We start from the raw sequence: 14,171 nt of genomic DNA on the forward strand, positions 1-14,171 counted from the left end.
GCCATTTCAGTGTTTAAATGTTCTATTATTATAATGTTGGTCTCATAACTGGCCTAAAGTTTGCCTTGAGCAGGTCTCTGTTGTTGTAGACAACAAGCCCATACACAAAGTGCCATTTCTGTCTGACTGGAAAGAAATGAGAGATAGATAAAGACCAGGATTACTACAAAAGCATGTCGTCCTGTGCTCAAGCTCGTGCATGTCTGAACATTGTTTCTAAAATCCTCAGATATGTGTACCTGTGAGCCTTTTTGTTACAATAAAAAAGCGAAATCACTTTTTTTTTTTCAGGTTTAAAATGTGGCCAGGTGTTTTAAATATATTATTTGTGTGCATAACCACGAGTTTCACTCCTAATAGACATCTCAAAACATACGCATGTCAGACGGCAGAATCATTATAGCAAAGTCTTTAATGATATGTGTGCTAGTGTGAACGATTTTGTTCTGCTAACACTATTAGCTAGTTTACTGTCCAATAAACGGGAGGAAAGATATTCTCCCTTTTCCTCAAATCTCCAGAGCAAATCGAAACAACAGTGACGATGATGAATGGAAGCAAATCTGGTTTGAAGGCATGTAATTTGATCAGGCTAAGTCACACAAATACAAAGGATCTTATCATAAAGGAGTAGCCTATTGCACAAACCACTGCAATGTGACTGCATTGTCAGCTCAAAACATTTTCTCACAGGCAATGCTAATGCTAATGATGGTGTTGTTGCAACAGATAGAGCCCAATCAGGTTTTCAAGTTCACAAAATGGCCTGTTTTTACAGGCAAAAGTTACTGAGGAACAAAGCTGTCTTGTGGCAAAAGCGGAGAGGAATGAGAGAAGTGTAGCACACACATAGCAGAGTCTGTGCTGATAAGATGAAAGCTATTGCGCAAGGGATGCTTCACACTAGCTGAAAGCTTGACAGGGATCACTCTGGGGAAACATGGATTTTTACAAACAAGATGTTGTGGGAAAAGCTTTAAAAAGGCACAGAGTATGATTTTAAGACTCCTGTAAGGTACATTTATGTGTATTTTCCATGATATTCAAAAAGACCTTCTGTTCTGGCAGATTAATTGTATCTTATACTCTAAGCTCCCCCATTCCAGCACAAAATTCCTCCAGAATAATTAATATCCCCGATTAAATTTCATATGTGGCTGAATGATCCCACCACTAGATGGAGCACTATTCACTGCAGTACTGTGTCATTCTTTAGATAGATAGATAGATAGATAGATAGATAGATAGATAGATAGATAGATAGATAGATAGATAGATAGATAGATAGATAGATAGATAGATAGATAGATAGATGTTGGATGGATGAATGAAAGATGTATGGATGGATGGACGGATGAAAGATAGATAGATAGATAGATAGGTAGATAGATAGATGATAGAAAAACAGACATGTATTGTAAATGGTTCATTGCCACAGTTTCAGTCTAACCAAACCAATTGTGAAATGTAGCCGAGCTCATGGCATTGAATAGGACTTCCATTATGACAGACTGAGTGTGTCAGAAAAGGATGTTTTTTTCCAAGGCGAATGCGAGAGGAAGGTGGTGTGTGTGTGTGTGTTGGGGGGGGGGGGGGGGTATATATAAATTGCACCGCTTACATAAACGGAAGGTGAGAGGAAGTGTGCTGTTTGTGGCTCACTGTCTCCCTCACTGTCTGAAGTGCGGCTTCCTGTTTCTGACTGCTTTTACACATATTATAAGCTGCTCAATGCATGTGCATAATCACAACAATAGCTGTACATTTTCTGCAGCAAATTTAATGAGTGGCTTTCCATTCACAGCTCGCTGTAACAATTCAAGGGAGTTGCTGTGTGGTTTCTAAGGTGTTCTGTTGTAATATTCTTATTTTGATTGCTAGGGTGTCTTAACATGGTGACTATGTTTATCCAACTGGCCCCTAGGATGGTGCTTAGCTAATTCGCTAAGTCTAGGCTGGGTTTTCTAGCGTGGTTACCACAGCTGGTTTGCATGGAGGATTTAAAGGTGTTTAGCAGGCAGGTCTTTTAGCTGATCAGACTGGAAGACCAGCTGACCAACCAGCTAAAAGCAGTTTGGAGAGGCTAGGAGGCCAGCTAAAAAAACTACTTCCAGTTTAAACTTTAAACTCCAGTTTAGTCTGTTTTTTTTTCTTACTATTGTTTTTTGATTAGCAGTTTATAGTTGTAATTTCTCTGATTACACTTAGCTACTTCAAGAAATTTTTAAAATGTAAAAACGTAAAAAAAAATAAAACACACAATCTGCTTAAAAATAAATAAAAAAAACAGCTAAAACCAGCCTAAACTGGTTGGCTAGTTTAAAATGGATTTAGCTGATTTTAGCTGGTCTCCCAGCTTGGCTAAGCTGTTCAAGCTGGGTTCCCAAACTGGTCAAGCTGGTGTTAGCTGGATGGTCAGCTGGTCTCCCAGCCTGACCAGCTAAAGATGGGGTCAAAACCACTGTAAAACCAGCCCGCATCCAGCCATAACCAGCAATGACAAGGCAGGAAGATCAGCCTAAACCAGACAAATTTGAATTTTTTAAGCTATGCTTTTTAAAAAAAGTAGATATAAATGAACTACAGACGTTTTCCAGTTTGTTAAGTATGTTAACTCATATCCATGTGGTAGTTGCAGTCAATATATATATATTGTTATACATTGTTTGAGTTTGGCCCTGCCTTTCATTCAGAGGCCACGCCCTAAAACGCTGGTGATTGACACGCTTTCCCCGCCTGAGCCTGATTCACACGTCCATTGGCACTGGTGCTGTGGAGTCGGACTCGTGCAGCAGCAGATCATCGGTACAAGCACGAGATGTCTCCTTCACACACAGTCCTATAGCGGCTAATTCGGTTTTATAAACCCGGATTCGCGAAGAACAGCGGTTCCGTTCCATCCGGGAGCTTCATCTGCTCCGACTGAAGTCAATCCAGCCTGTTTGGTGTATTACACGGATCAGTTCGGCGTGTATATTCATGTTATTGCGGGCATTATATTGTTGAATACAACAGATAATCATGGCGAGTGACTCTCCTGCGAGGAGTCTGGATGAGATCGACCTGTCTGCTCTGCGGGTGAGTGGAGAGCTAACGTTACAATGAGATGTTTGGATTTACAATGGGTGATATGTATATTGTTCAGCATCTCGCCATTATGATGGTGAAATATGGGAGCTGATTTTCTTGCACCTGACCGAGAAACACAGCTTAGAGATTCACGAACCGTTTTAGTATTAGTAGAAATATTACATTATTAGATATATGTTTATTTTAGACACATGTAGAGATTTTTTATTATTAGAAATTTGAGAAAAATATTTAACTAAATATTTTTAAACGTAAAGATGCATCTGTTAGTCCTCGAGCATCAGATTTAATAATAGCGGTGGAAAAATATCATTATTATTATTATTAATACTAATGTTGTATAATTCGTCTGGAGTTCTTCTTTATCCAATAATTGGAACATCATATTCAATAAACATTAGTCTTTAATATCTATACCCTAACGTGATTTACACGACCGACGTGATTATGGTCATTTTGTTTGTCAAATTTCGCATTGTATACCGTGACCAGTTTGTCGTTTTCTTTGCTAATTATTGCTAGATGTTTTAAAGCGATACACACAGACTGTATCTGGTATTCATCTTGCTCTATCCTGTGTGAGGCCTATAATGAATAGCAATGTGTGCATTGCAGACAGCTTCACAATCACTTCTGGTCCCTGCCGTTATCTGATAATGATATAATATATAGATGTTTTAGTGTTAAACAAGCATGTATTGTGTTGGATTTGCAGCTTCTGATTGTCTTTTGTTCGGTCTGTTTGAGATCATTTCTCTGTGACATACATTCTGTGTCTGTGTGTGGTCATAGCGGTGTGCGCTGAGATGCTCTGAGTGATCTGGATGCCAAAGTCCCTTGGTTTTAAGATGCTTGATAGATACTTACTTCCCCTTTCCCACCAACAGGAACAATCACTGGCACTTAAAAACCTGTTGGAATCAAACTGGGAGTTAACGTATGAGTGCCAGGAGGCAGGATAAAACGCAATTTCAAATTTGAATCTGGCAAGACTTGGTCTACATTTCAGTAACTACACCTGAAGCTTTTACTAATTTAATTTAGCTAAAAGGTCATGCTATGGCATATCAGTCTTTTATTGGGCTCTCGTCTTCGCATGATACAAATTCTCTGGTCAGAGTTAACAAAACTTGAACTTTGGAACACAGCTAAAAGTGAAACTTGTCTGCTGCATTCACATGCATATGAATGGAATGAAAAGTGTGGTTTGGCCACTCCTTTACCCATGCAAAACTAGACAGCACTCAATATAATCAATGAATGTTTACACCGGTAGTGACATTCTGTATGCAATGTTTGCAATTTGTTCCTAATGCCTGACATAACGGTGCTAAATGATGCTGAAATTAAACAGTAAATCTAATTGTAAACGATTTTATCAATGTATAAGTTTCATTTTTAATATTTTTTCTTTTCTAATTTTTAACGGAACTTCCGGTAAAAATAAAAAAAGCTTGCATACATTACATTTCTGATTTGCCATGCCAACATCTCAAAATCCAATCAGAGAACAGATTTATAAAACCAAGGCCCCGCCCTATGTTTTTCAATAATTCGTTACACTCAGTCATGCTCCACGATAAAAAAGAAAACATCTGTCACTACTTCTCTTTCATCTCAACTGTAAATGAGTTTGGATGTTAGAACATGTTTTCAAAACTTGTAAACAAAATCCTGCGGAAATGCTGGCCTGATTCATGCGGCTCTTTGTTTCGGATGCTCTAGTTTCTAGACGCTCTGTATGATGTGTGTAGAGTCTCTGAATGTGGCGGTAGTGCACAGACAGTGTGCTCCTACTGTGGGCTTGTGTCAGATCTGTTGAGTGAGATGACAGACCATGATTGTAGGCATGTTAGTTATACAACATGATCTTACCTGCGCAGCTTGAGTCATGTCTGGACATGATTTGTGAGGTAATCAATCAGTTGACTGTGGGAAGCCGAGAGGGGTTTTACTCTATATTGTAATGTAAAGCAGTTTAGATGGCAACTAACCTGTGACTGTTTAGCATCACCTGACTGGTGGTTTACCGGTGGTTTTCGGTGTCATTGCATCAGATGGCACAGGATATACTAAAAACAATTTCAGACTTGTGTATTATAAGTGGAAAGTTTCCTCTCTGAATTAGTCAGAGTTTTATCTGTCATATTCGGTTTGGTTGCACTGTGGAAACCGCTCACCATGCCTGACTGTAGTCTTGAGCGACCATGTCTGTTTACATCGCTGTGTAGGCGTCTGGCATTTGAGACACTCTCTAGATTCAGAAACAGTACAGCGGCCCTCTCAAGCTTTCCCGTGTCTCTCCATGTGAGGTATCTTTAATACTTTTTCCCCCCTCGCCACTACCCATGGCCAAAGCTGTTTTCCTCATGTCTGCTCACGAGCTCGCCACTCTCGCAGGATCTTTTGTGCTTAAAAATTAGGTCACGCAGTACAGTGCGCATGGTCTTGCCTCACAGGGGAAGTGCTTTATGTTTTGCTGACACAGATCTGGACAATGTGCTTGATGCTACATATATAGTGCTTGTTTATCTGTTAACTAAATCAAACATATTTCAATAATGTATTCCTTGTATGTATATATCTAATGAAGATTTTGTGTATATAACATAAGGTAATAGTAATAAACACATTTTCTTCTGATTGAGAGAGGAAATAGGCTACTGCAGTAGATTGACTTTGAATGCTCTATTTTACTGTCATGATTCCAAACAGCCGGTAAGCAACAGGTGCTTGAAACGCTGTTTTGTATTGATGAGTCGGCTGCTGTATGGCCAGCTGAAAGCAATGCTTCTCCACCCCTCAGTGCACAGAACAGACACCGAGAGAGACGACACTGCGCCGGGACAGTCAGACCTCGGGCTTGCTGGTCAGCACTGGCGAAGTCTTCCAACTGAATCATAGCTAAGGTCTATCCAAAAAAGTCGCTAGGTTTGTCACTATCATAGACTGTATAAAAACATTGACGTAGTGTCCGTGACGTCACCTATTGGTTTCCGAAGAGCGTTTTTGAAGCCAAAAGTGGGCGGAGGTGGCCGTCGCCATCTTGGCAGCGCGTCACCTAGCATCACTCCCGGATAATCGTAAATGGGCAGAAAGGCGGGAGCTTGTTTGCTGAAACCATGCCTACCTAGCTCGACAGCTCTGACAGCAGCGGCAATCCACCGGTCACTTAAGATTAGCCCTTAATTATGCAGAACTTTAAGGCTTAAAATAATTTAAACGGATGAGTTATATAAAAAAAAATCCACCTCCTTTATAGTTGTCACGAAGGGCAAATTAGCTATATAGACCAAAATAATTTTTTAAACCAGGCTGTAAACATGTTTTTTTTTTTTTCTGCTGTAAAGTTGGGCATTTTAACATGGGGAGTTTATGGGATTGACTCCCTTTTGGAGCCAGCCTCCAGTGGCCACTCGATGACCTTCCGCTCCCTCTGCAACTGCAATTCAGTGTGTATATTCTGTGGAAAAAAGCAGCTTAAAGTGTCTGAAAGTTGCTAAATCTAGCGCTGAAGTCGCGCTCATGTGTGAGAGGCGCCGGAGCTGATGGCAGCGGGCAGTGGATATGTGTGGCGGTCAGTGAATATTGTGGACGAGTTCTTCTGTGTCTTTATGTCCTACTAGTTCTACAGCTTCAGTTTTGGAACTTTAACGCTTAAGCCCCTTTCACTCTGCGATTCCGGCAAATACACGGGTAATGTGACCTGGCAATTGTTCCCGGGTCACTAGATTTTGCACTTTCACACTGCCAATGATTAACGTTAACAGGAATATGTGCTTAACCCGTAAAAGTCCCGTAACGACACGTGACATCAGGGCATGACGTGTAATGTACGAGTCAAAAACGATCTCAGCTTCAGCTTGGAAAGTGAGGAACTAACTGATCTCTGTTTCATTACAGTTTGCACATTTTTTTTGTCGTGAACGTGGATCTTCCTTAACCTGTTAAATGTCACCACGTCCCGTATACGGGACGCCTACGTTGACTATACTATATTACAATCAAATTTAATCTAATCGTTGGAAAGGTCTAAGACTCCCAAATATATATTATACCAATATTTTTTGTTAAAAATTATTTAGGAAAAGTAATAGATTAATTTATGACAAGAGTGCACCCTCAGAAATCTACATTACAAAAGGAGTTTTGACCTTTGTTTAAAAAAAAGACTTCCTCGTTGCCTTTTTCTCTATCACATTTTAGAAATCATCAGAAGTTATATATAACTTGAAAACATAAAATCTCAAAATTCATCCTTTAAAACCCATTTTAAAATCAGACATTGCATTACCATGTAAATGGCACATCAAAATCATGTTAAAAATGTTTTCAGTCATGAATTATAAAAATGTAGGTTTGTATCATGCACATTCAAGACAGGTTAACAGGTTAAAAACAGCTGGTAAAAGAGTCGCGCGATAACGTGTGCCATCACTACGACACGGCATTAGATCTGGCTTTTATTCACACAGCGCTCATCCCGGGATTGAACCCGGCAATGTTACTAGGTTCCCGACCCGGGATCAATCCCGGAATCAATCCCTGGACGTGTTTCCTTTCACACAGAAAGCGACCCGGCAATGTTCTGGCAATTTGCCTGGTTCGACGTGCAGTGTGAAAGGGGCTTTAGTAACACATACAGCTGTGTCCTCGCCAAAGTGCAACAGTGAAAAGAGACCTCTCTCAAACGTGTTCAGAACATTATTTAAACAACACTGGTATTGCGTTATTTAAAAAAATAAATAAATAAACACCGGTATTCTGTATGAACCAATATACTGGCCAGCACTATGTTCCACCCCTAAAAATAAGTATTAGATGAAAATAAGTTTACAAGTTCATAGTAAGGGCATTGATAAAATAGTACATGTGACATCAGTGGTTTAACTGTAATTTTAATGATGTCCTTACAACCTTTTTTGGCCTTGAACTTGTCAGTTGCGTTGCTGTCTATGCATGGTCAGAATGCTTTTGGATTTCATCAGAAATATCTGAATTTGTGTTCTGAAGATAAAAAAGTAAGAAACTAATTCTTGACAGAATTTTTTGTTTTGTTTTTTTCAGTGACCTATCCCTTTAAGTTGAAGTACAAAAATGACTAAACTGAAATAAAAATAAAGCTATTAAATATAAATATTTACAAATAAAACAAATAAAAAAAAAATGAAAAATGCACACCAAAAATTAATAAAGCTTGAAAAATTATTAAAACTGAAAATAAAATAAACCTAATTCAAAATATTAATGAATACTATAATAGCATATTATAAAATACCAATATAGCCTTTTAGCAGAGCTTAATAGTTACTATAATAGCATATTAAATACTAGAATAACACTTGATTATTATCACCATCCATTGGGTTTAAAAGTCTTTTTGAATATGTCATGGATGGGTTGCATTTCTTTCTTAACCGCAGTGCGATGTAACCTTTTGCATGTTACTTCTACAGAAAGTGTGTGTGTGTATGTTCAACCTATTTTGCCAGCATGGATGAACGAACATTTAATTCCAGCCTCGTGTTTTTCCCTGTGAATAATGAATAGGTAAAGGACTGTTAAATCCCACAGTCATGTCAAGGGGAGGTGGGGAGAGTCCCAGCTTTAGATGTCAGCCAGTGTTTTTCGTCTTTTCCTTGTGTCGTTATTCTGGCCAGCAGCATCTGCCTCTTGTGCTCCGGGGCAATGTTGCTCAATAAAAGAACATATGAAAAGCTAATACACACCCTCATTCATGTAGGGATATTATCAGTCCTGTTATCTCTAAAGAGCAATCGTTCATCATAACCTCCTCATCACTGAGCAAATGTGGAAGAGATGGCGGTTTTGGGGGGTGGGGGGTTCCTGGTTTTAAAGATGATCACTGGAGCACCGTCAAGAGTAATGAATCACTGTAATGAAACACTAATGAGGTTCTGTGATTATTTGAGCACTGGAGGTCCTGCCAGATGTGTTTATGTGGGAGAATTTCCTTTAATGGAAACTTCTGCTATGTTTTTCCCAGTGGTTTTGTGTTATAGCATTTTTTTTTTTGGGTTCAGAAAGATAATATGCCTTGGTTTTGGGATCAGCTTTGAAATAAATAGTGGTATCTTGTAGTAATAGTTCACCAAATAATTACATTTCTGTTTTCATTTACTCACATGCATATTTTTCCAAACCGCTATGACTTTTTCTTTAACAAAAGGCGTTTAGCTGAATGTTAATGCTGCTGTTTTTATATAATGAATTCATATGGTGACCATATGCTGTCAACTTCAAGAAAAGACCATGGAAGGGGACTATATGACTTTATTTCCAAATCTTGAGAAACAGATTGAACTTGAAGTCATTGTTGAAGTCGCCCTTCTTCAAGACCTAAAAATAAAGGTTCTTTATTAGCATCTGTGGTTCTATGAAGAAGCTTTATTCCATTAAAGATTCTTTATAGTGGAAAAAGATAATATATTAAAATGGTTGTATAAAGAACTGTTCATTGAAAGGTTCTTTGGGGAATCAAAAAAAGGTTTTTTTTTTTTTTTTTTTTGCATTACTGCGAACACGTTTTGTGTAACGAGTATATCTCATTTGCACTTGGTCGCACTTGGTCATGTGACCATAAGAGAACCAATGGCATTTAGCATCATTGATGTCAGATTTGAAAAGGACAATTTTCATTGAATATTGATTTGAAAGTTCACTTTGTGAACAGTACATGCTACTTCTAGTACATTTACATCTATGGTCTTTTATGAGCCCTGTATTTTCATTTTATGAATGAAGCAGCTTGTTTCATGGAATAAAAGAAAGGAATACAGTTTTGGAAATGCATGAGAGTGAGGAAATAACTGGAATTTAATTTTTGGGTGAACTACTCCATAATGCCTGCTTTTCTTACAGCTGGTGATTAATTGCATAGGGATTAACAAGAAATGTAATTACTGGTGTTGCATTACTGTATTGCCCCGGTCAATGGGTTCAGCTTCCCCTCTCAGGTATAATATTGTTTATTAGGCATTCTGTTCTGCTGTGCAGAGCTGCAGGGCTGTCATTCAACATGGCATGTCTAAACATGCTCTAATCTCCAATGGTCCTTCAGAAGATACTTTGAAGACGCCTTTCTAATACAAACAGCATGGTCACATGGCTCTACACTATAGGGGTTTGTTTACATGAAACTTCTCCATTGGAGAGCTCAGATTAGTTTAGTTCAATTTCAATTTTTAGTTCAAGTTCAAATCCCACACAACACATACTAAGTATAAATCACATACATTTTTTTTTTTACTTCTAATTTGCTGAAAGTCTTGGTTGTAAGTTTTACTAAAATGGACAGAACATGGTACAAAACCAGAACTTCGAATTAAAAGCTTAACATTCAGCACTTCAGTAAAGCTTTGCAGATGGCCCCTTCTTTAGTGGTGTTTTCAAGAGATTAAGTGAATGGCCTCCCACTCAAAAACTGGACCACTTAATTTATGGTCCTTATGGGATTGACCCAGCCAAAATTCTAATGACACAGGTGGGGTTTAAAGCTACAGTGTGACTGAAGCATGCTTCGATTCTATTGCTAGCTATATACCATTCCACTTCCAAAATATTACCACAATGCCTTCTCAAAACTATACTACTATAAAAAAAGTAAAGTACGTACTTGTTGATTGTTTTTTGCTCAAAGAAACATAGTTAATGCAAATGCTATGCTTCGTTTTATGCATTGTTGCATTATTAAATGTGTCTGAGCAGAATTCCTAAGTTGCGTTCTCAGTGTTGCTGTTTGTGCAAACTGTAAAATACTTTTCTCTTTAAGGTCAACTACTTTTATGGTGGAGCAACCTTTTAAAAGTAACCAAGATCAAATTGACGTGCTTATAGAATCTATTTGAATAACCTGAATACTGGTTTAATGGCTTTAGAAGCAACTCTGTGGTTGACTACTTGTTACTGTGAGAGTAATGGAAGAATTCACTTTATGTAGAACAAAACTGCACGCCCTCAATGCATGAGCCAAGCCCAATGTCTGCATGCATTTGTGTAGAGTATGTTTCCACCCTGTGAAGTTTTAAGTATTTTGTTGCTTAATCTGGGAATTCTTAGACACTGTAACTTGTGCAAATCCTAGTAAATTCCTATTCGTTTTCTCTATAGAGAAATTACATTTTTGACAATAAAATGTTATTTAAAGCTTTCAAGATAGACCTACTATGAACTAAATAAGTTCCTCTAGAAGCCATAAATTAGTATATATATATAATTTAAAGATATTTTACCAATCCCAATCTTTTGTTTAAATGGTGTAAATAATGGATTAAATATTACACTTGTTTTGTAATTTCATTTTAAATTAAATTTTATATTAAAGCATAATGACTTAATGATCAAATTTGATCAAATAAATTAAACCTTGGTATTTGGTCTGTTGCATTCTTTCAAAAACATTATCTATTAACATAATAATGTGTATATATATATATATATATATCATCTAAAAGCTAAAATATACAAATATAATCATCTAAAAGCTGACTTTGTTTGGTTCAGAGCTTTTCTTTTTTTTTTAGGATTTTTTTTTTTTAATATCCCTGTAGGGAAAATGAAAGGGAATAATACAGAGGGTGCTGCATTTGCACTGATGGACTGCTGGTGTACTCTGTCAGTGTTAGCCTGATGCCTGAGGTGTCTTTCCATGAGAAATATGAGCTTGCTTCTTAAAAAAAAATAGTCTTGACTCATTGTGTTATTTTTCTGAACCAGCAGAGTAATGGTGTATCATTAAAAACTGCTGAATGCCTGGAGAAACATGGGCCACTTTAAGCATCTTTAAATTCGTAAGCAGAATGTGGTGGTCTCATTTTGGTCAGCAGTTTTTCCCCCATGCCTGTCAATCTGTAGGAATGTGTTTTGGAGGCAAAACTTTCTGTTCAAGAGAACAAACGTCTCCAAGTTAATGTTAAGCAAACATGGATATTATACACCCTTCCTTTCTCCAGCACATTTCTCTGTAAAGAACTGTATGGTTTCATAGTCTTATTTCAGGAACAAAATGTCATGCAGGTTCAGGCACATGCACGAGTTATGTAAGATAGATACGAGAGTGTTTATTTAAAAAGAATCACAGGAAGAAGATGTTCCTGCAGGACGGTGACGGTGCAGGTGTGTAATTTCGGGAATGTTCCGTCAGGTCTCAGAGCAGTGGCGAGGTTGATGGGGTTTCCGCTCACAGCCGGCAGCAGTGATGTTAAGAGTAAGGTCTCTGTCCGAATGCCGAGTGCTCTGTTGACCTAATTCTTCCCACACTGACTCTGTGGCTGGGTGTTAAACTCATGCTTGGTTTTAAAGAACCTGAGCTGAATATACTGTGACATTCCACTTTTAGCTTGTACCCATGTGCTTTTAATTTACTGTAAATGTATGTTTGTTTCCGGTTGTTCCTTCTGGCTGCAATTTATAATGATTTTTGAGTCTTCAGATGAAATACTTTATGGGATGTCACGGTATAAGATATTGTGTTAATGAAAAATTATATTTGTAGTACAGTATATCCAAAGGTCAAATAGTACTTCATACAGTAATGTTTAAACATTTTATAATGTTTTTGAAAGAAGGATCGAAGCTTAACAGGGCATCATTTATTTGATCAAAAATACAGTCAAAACAGTATTTGTGAAATATCATAATTTCAGAATAACTATTTATTAACTATAATTTTCTATTTTAAAGTGTTTTACTTTTCGGTTGTGACAGCTGAATTTCACACAATCCTTCAGATATCATTCTAGTATGCGGGTTTACTGCTCAGAAAAATTATGATGGATGACAAACAGTTGCGCCGCTTAAATGTTTGTGGAAACAGTGATGCATTTTTTTAGGATTCTTTGATTAACATACATTTCAAAAGAACAGCTTTTATTAGATATACAGACCCTAAATTACCCTCATGTTGTTCCAAACCTATAAGACCTTCATTCATCTTCAGAAGACAAAGTAAGATTTTTTTGATGAAATCCGAGAGCTTTCTGACCCTGGAGAAAACTAAAATAACAAATTCATTAAACAATTCTTCTCTTTCATGTCAGTCTTTGTGTGCGTATATAAGAGTGTATATACCATGATACTTTGATTACCATGTTCTCATATAGGGATGGGTACCGAAACCTGGTATTAAACTGGCCCCGGGGCTAAATTATGAAAGACCATAGTATCAGTAAGATCTGACACTATCGGTGCTGCTTTCGGTACTGGAGGGAAAAAAATGTATGTACTATGTATCTATGCTTAATAGTGTTCTCGTGCACATTTTATCTCACCAAACATTTCTAATGTGCGATCATATTAAGACGTTTGTCTGTGAGATCTGCGAGCTCTCTCATGCGCGCTGCAGAGTCTGTCTGTCAGTCGCACACACTCAACAAGAATGAGCGGGGCACGCACACACATCAAGTTCTTTATTTCATCGAGTTTAAATCTCAACTTTAACAATGTAACCGTAACAATGTTGAAATATCAGCCAAGATGAAGGAACAGCTGATCATAGCTGTATGTATATTTTCAAATTAATTTAGTAGCAGAGCTACTGCAAGCAGTTTTTTGTGCTGCAAATCCATTTATCCATTGCTGAAATTTCCGCGTCTTCATGGAGCGAGCAGGTCATGGTTGCTTAGCTATGGCAGAAGCCTCAGGAGCACAAGTGCCTGAAGGATTTGGGAAACTCCCGCTTAATACAAAGAGTGACGATGGCGGAGACAGCAAAACATTCCCAAGTGTTGTTAAACTTCACTAGAGTTGATGCAGACAATGCTCGTTGTCATAAGTGCAAAAAAAACTTTTGCATGCATGAGCGGAAACACAAGCAATCTGTCAAAGCATCTTTCAAAAGTGCATTATGTGCAGACAGAGAAATGCAAAGTTGTTGACTGCCTAGCACAACACAAAGTAACACAACACAAAATACCGATAAGAATACCGTTAAAGTACCGGACCGTTAAGCAGTATCGGTAAGAGTAGTAATACCGTTTAAAACCTTAACGATACCCATCCCTATTCCACATACCAAGGTATTTAGAGGACTTAACAGAAAAAATGTTTGACCGTTAGTGGGG

Source organism: Carassius auratus, chromosome 24 (assembly GCF_003368295.1).
Source record: "Carassius auratus strain Wakin chromosome 24, ASM336829v1, whole genome shotgun sequence".
Lineage (NCBI taxonomy): Eukaryota > Metazoa > Chordata > Actinopteri > Cypriniformes > Cyprinidae > Carassius > Carassius auratus.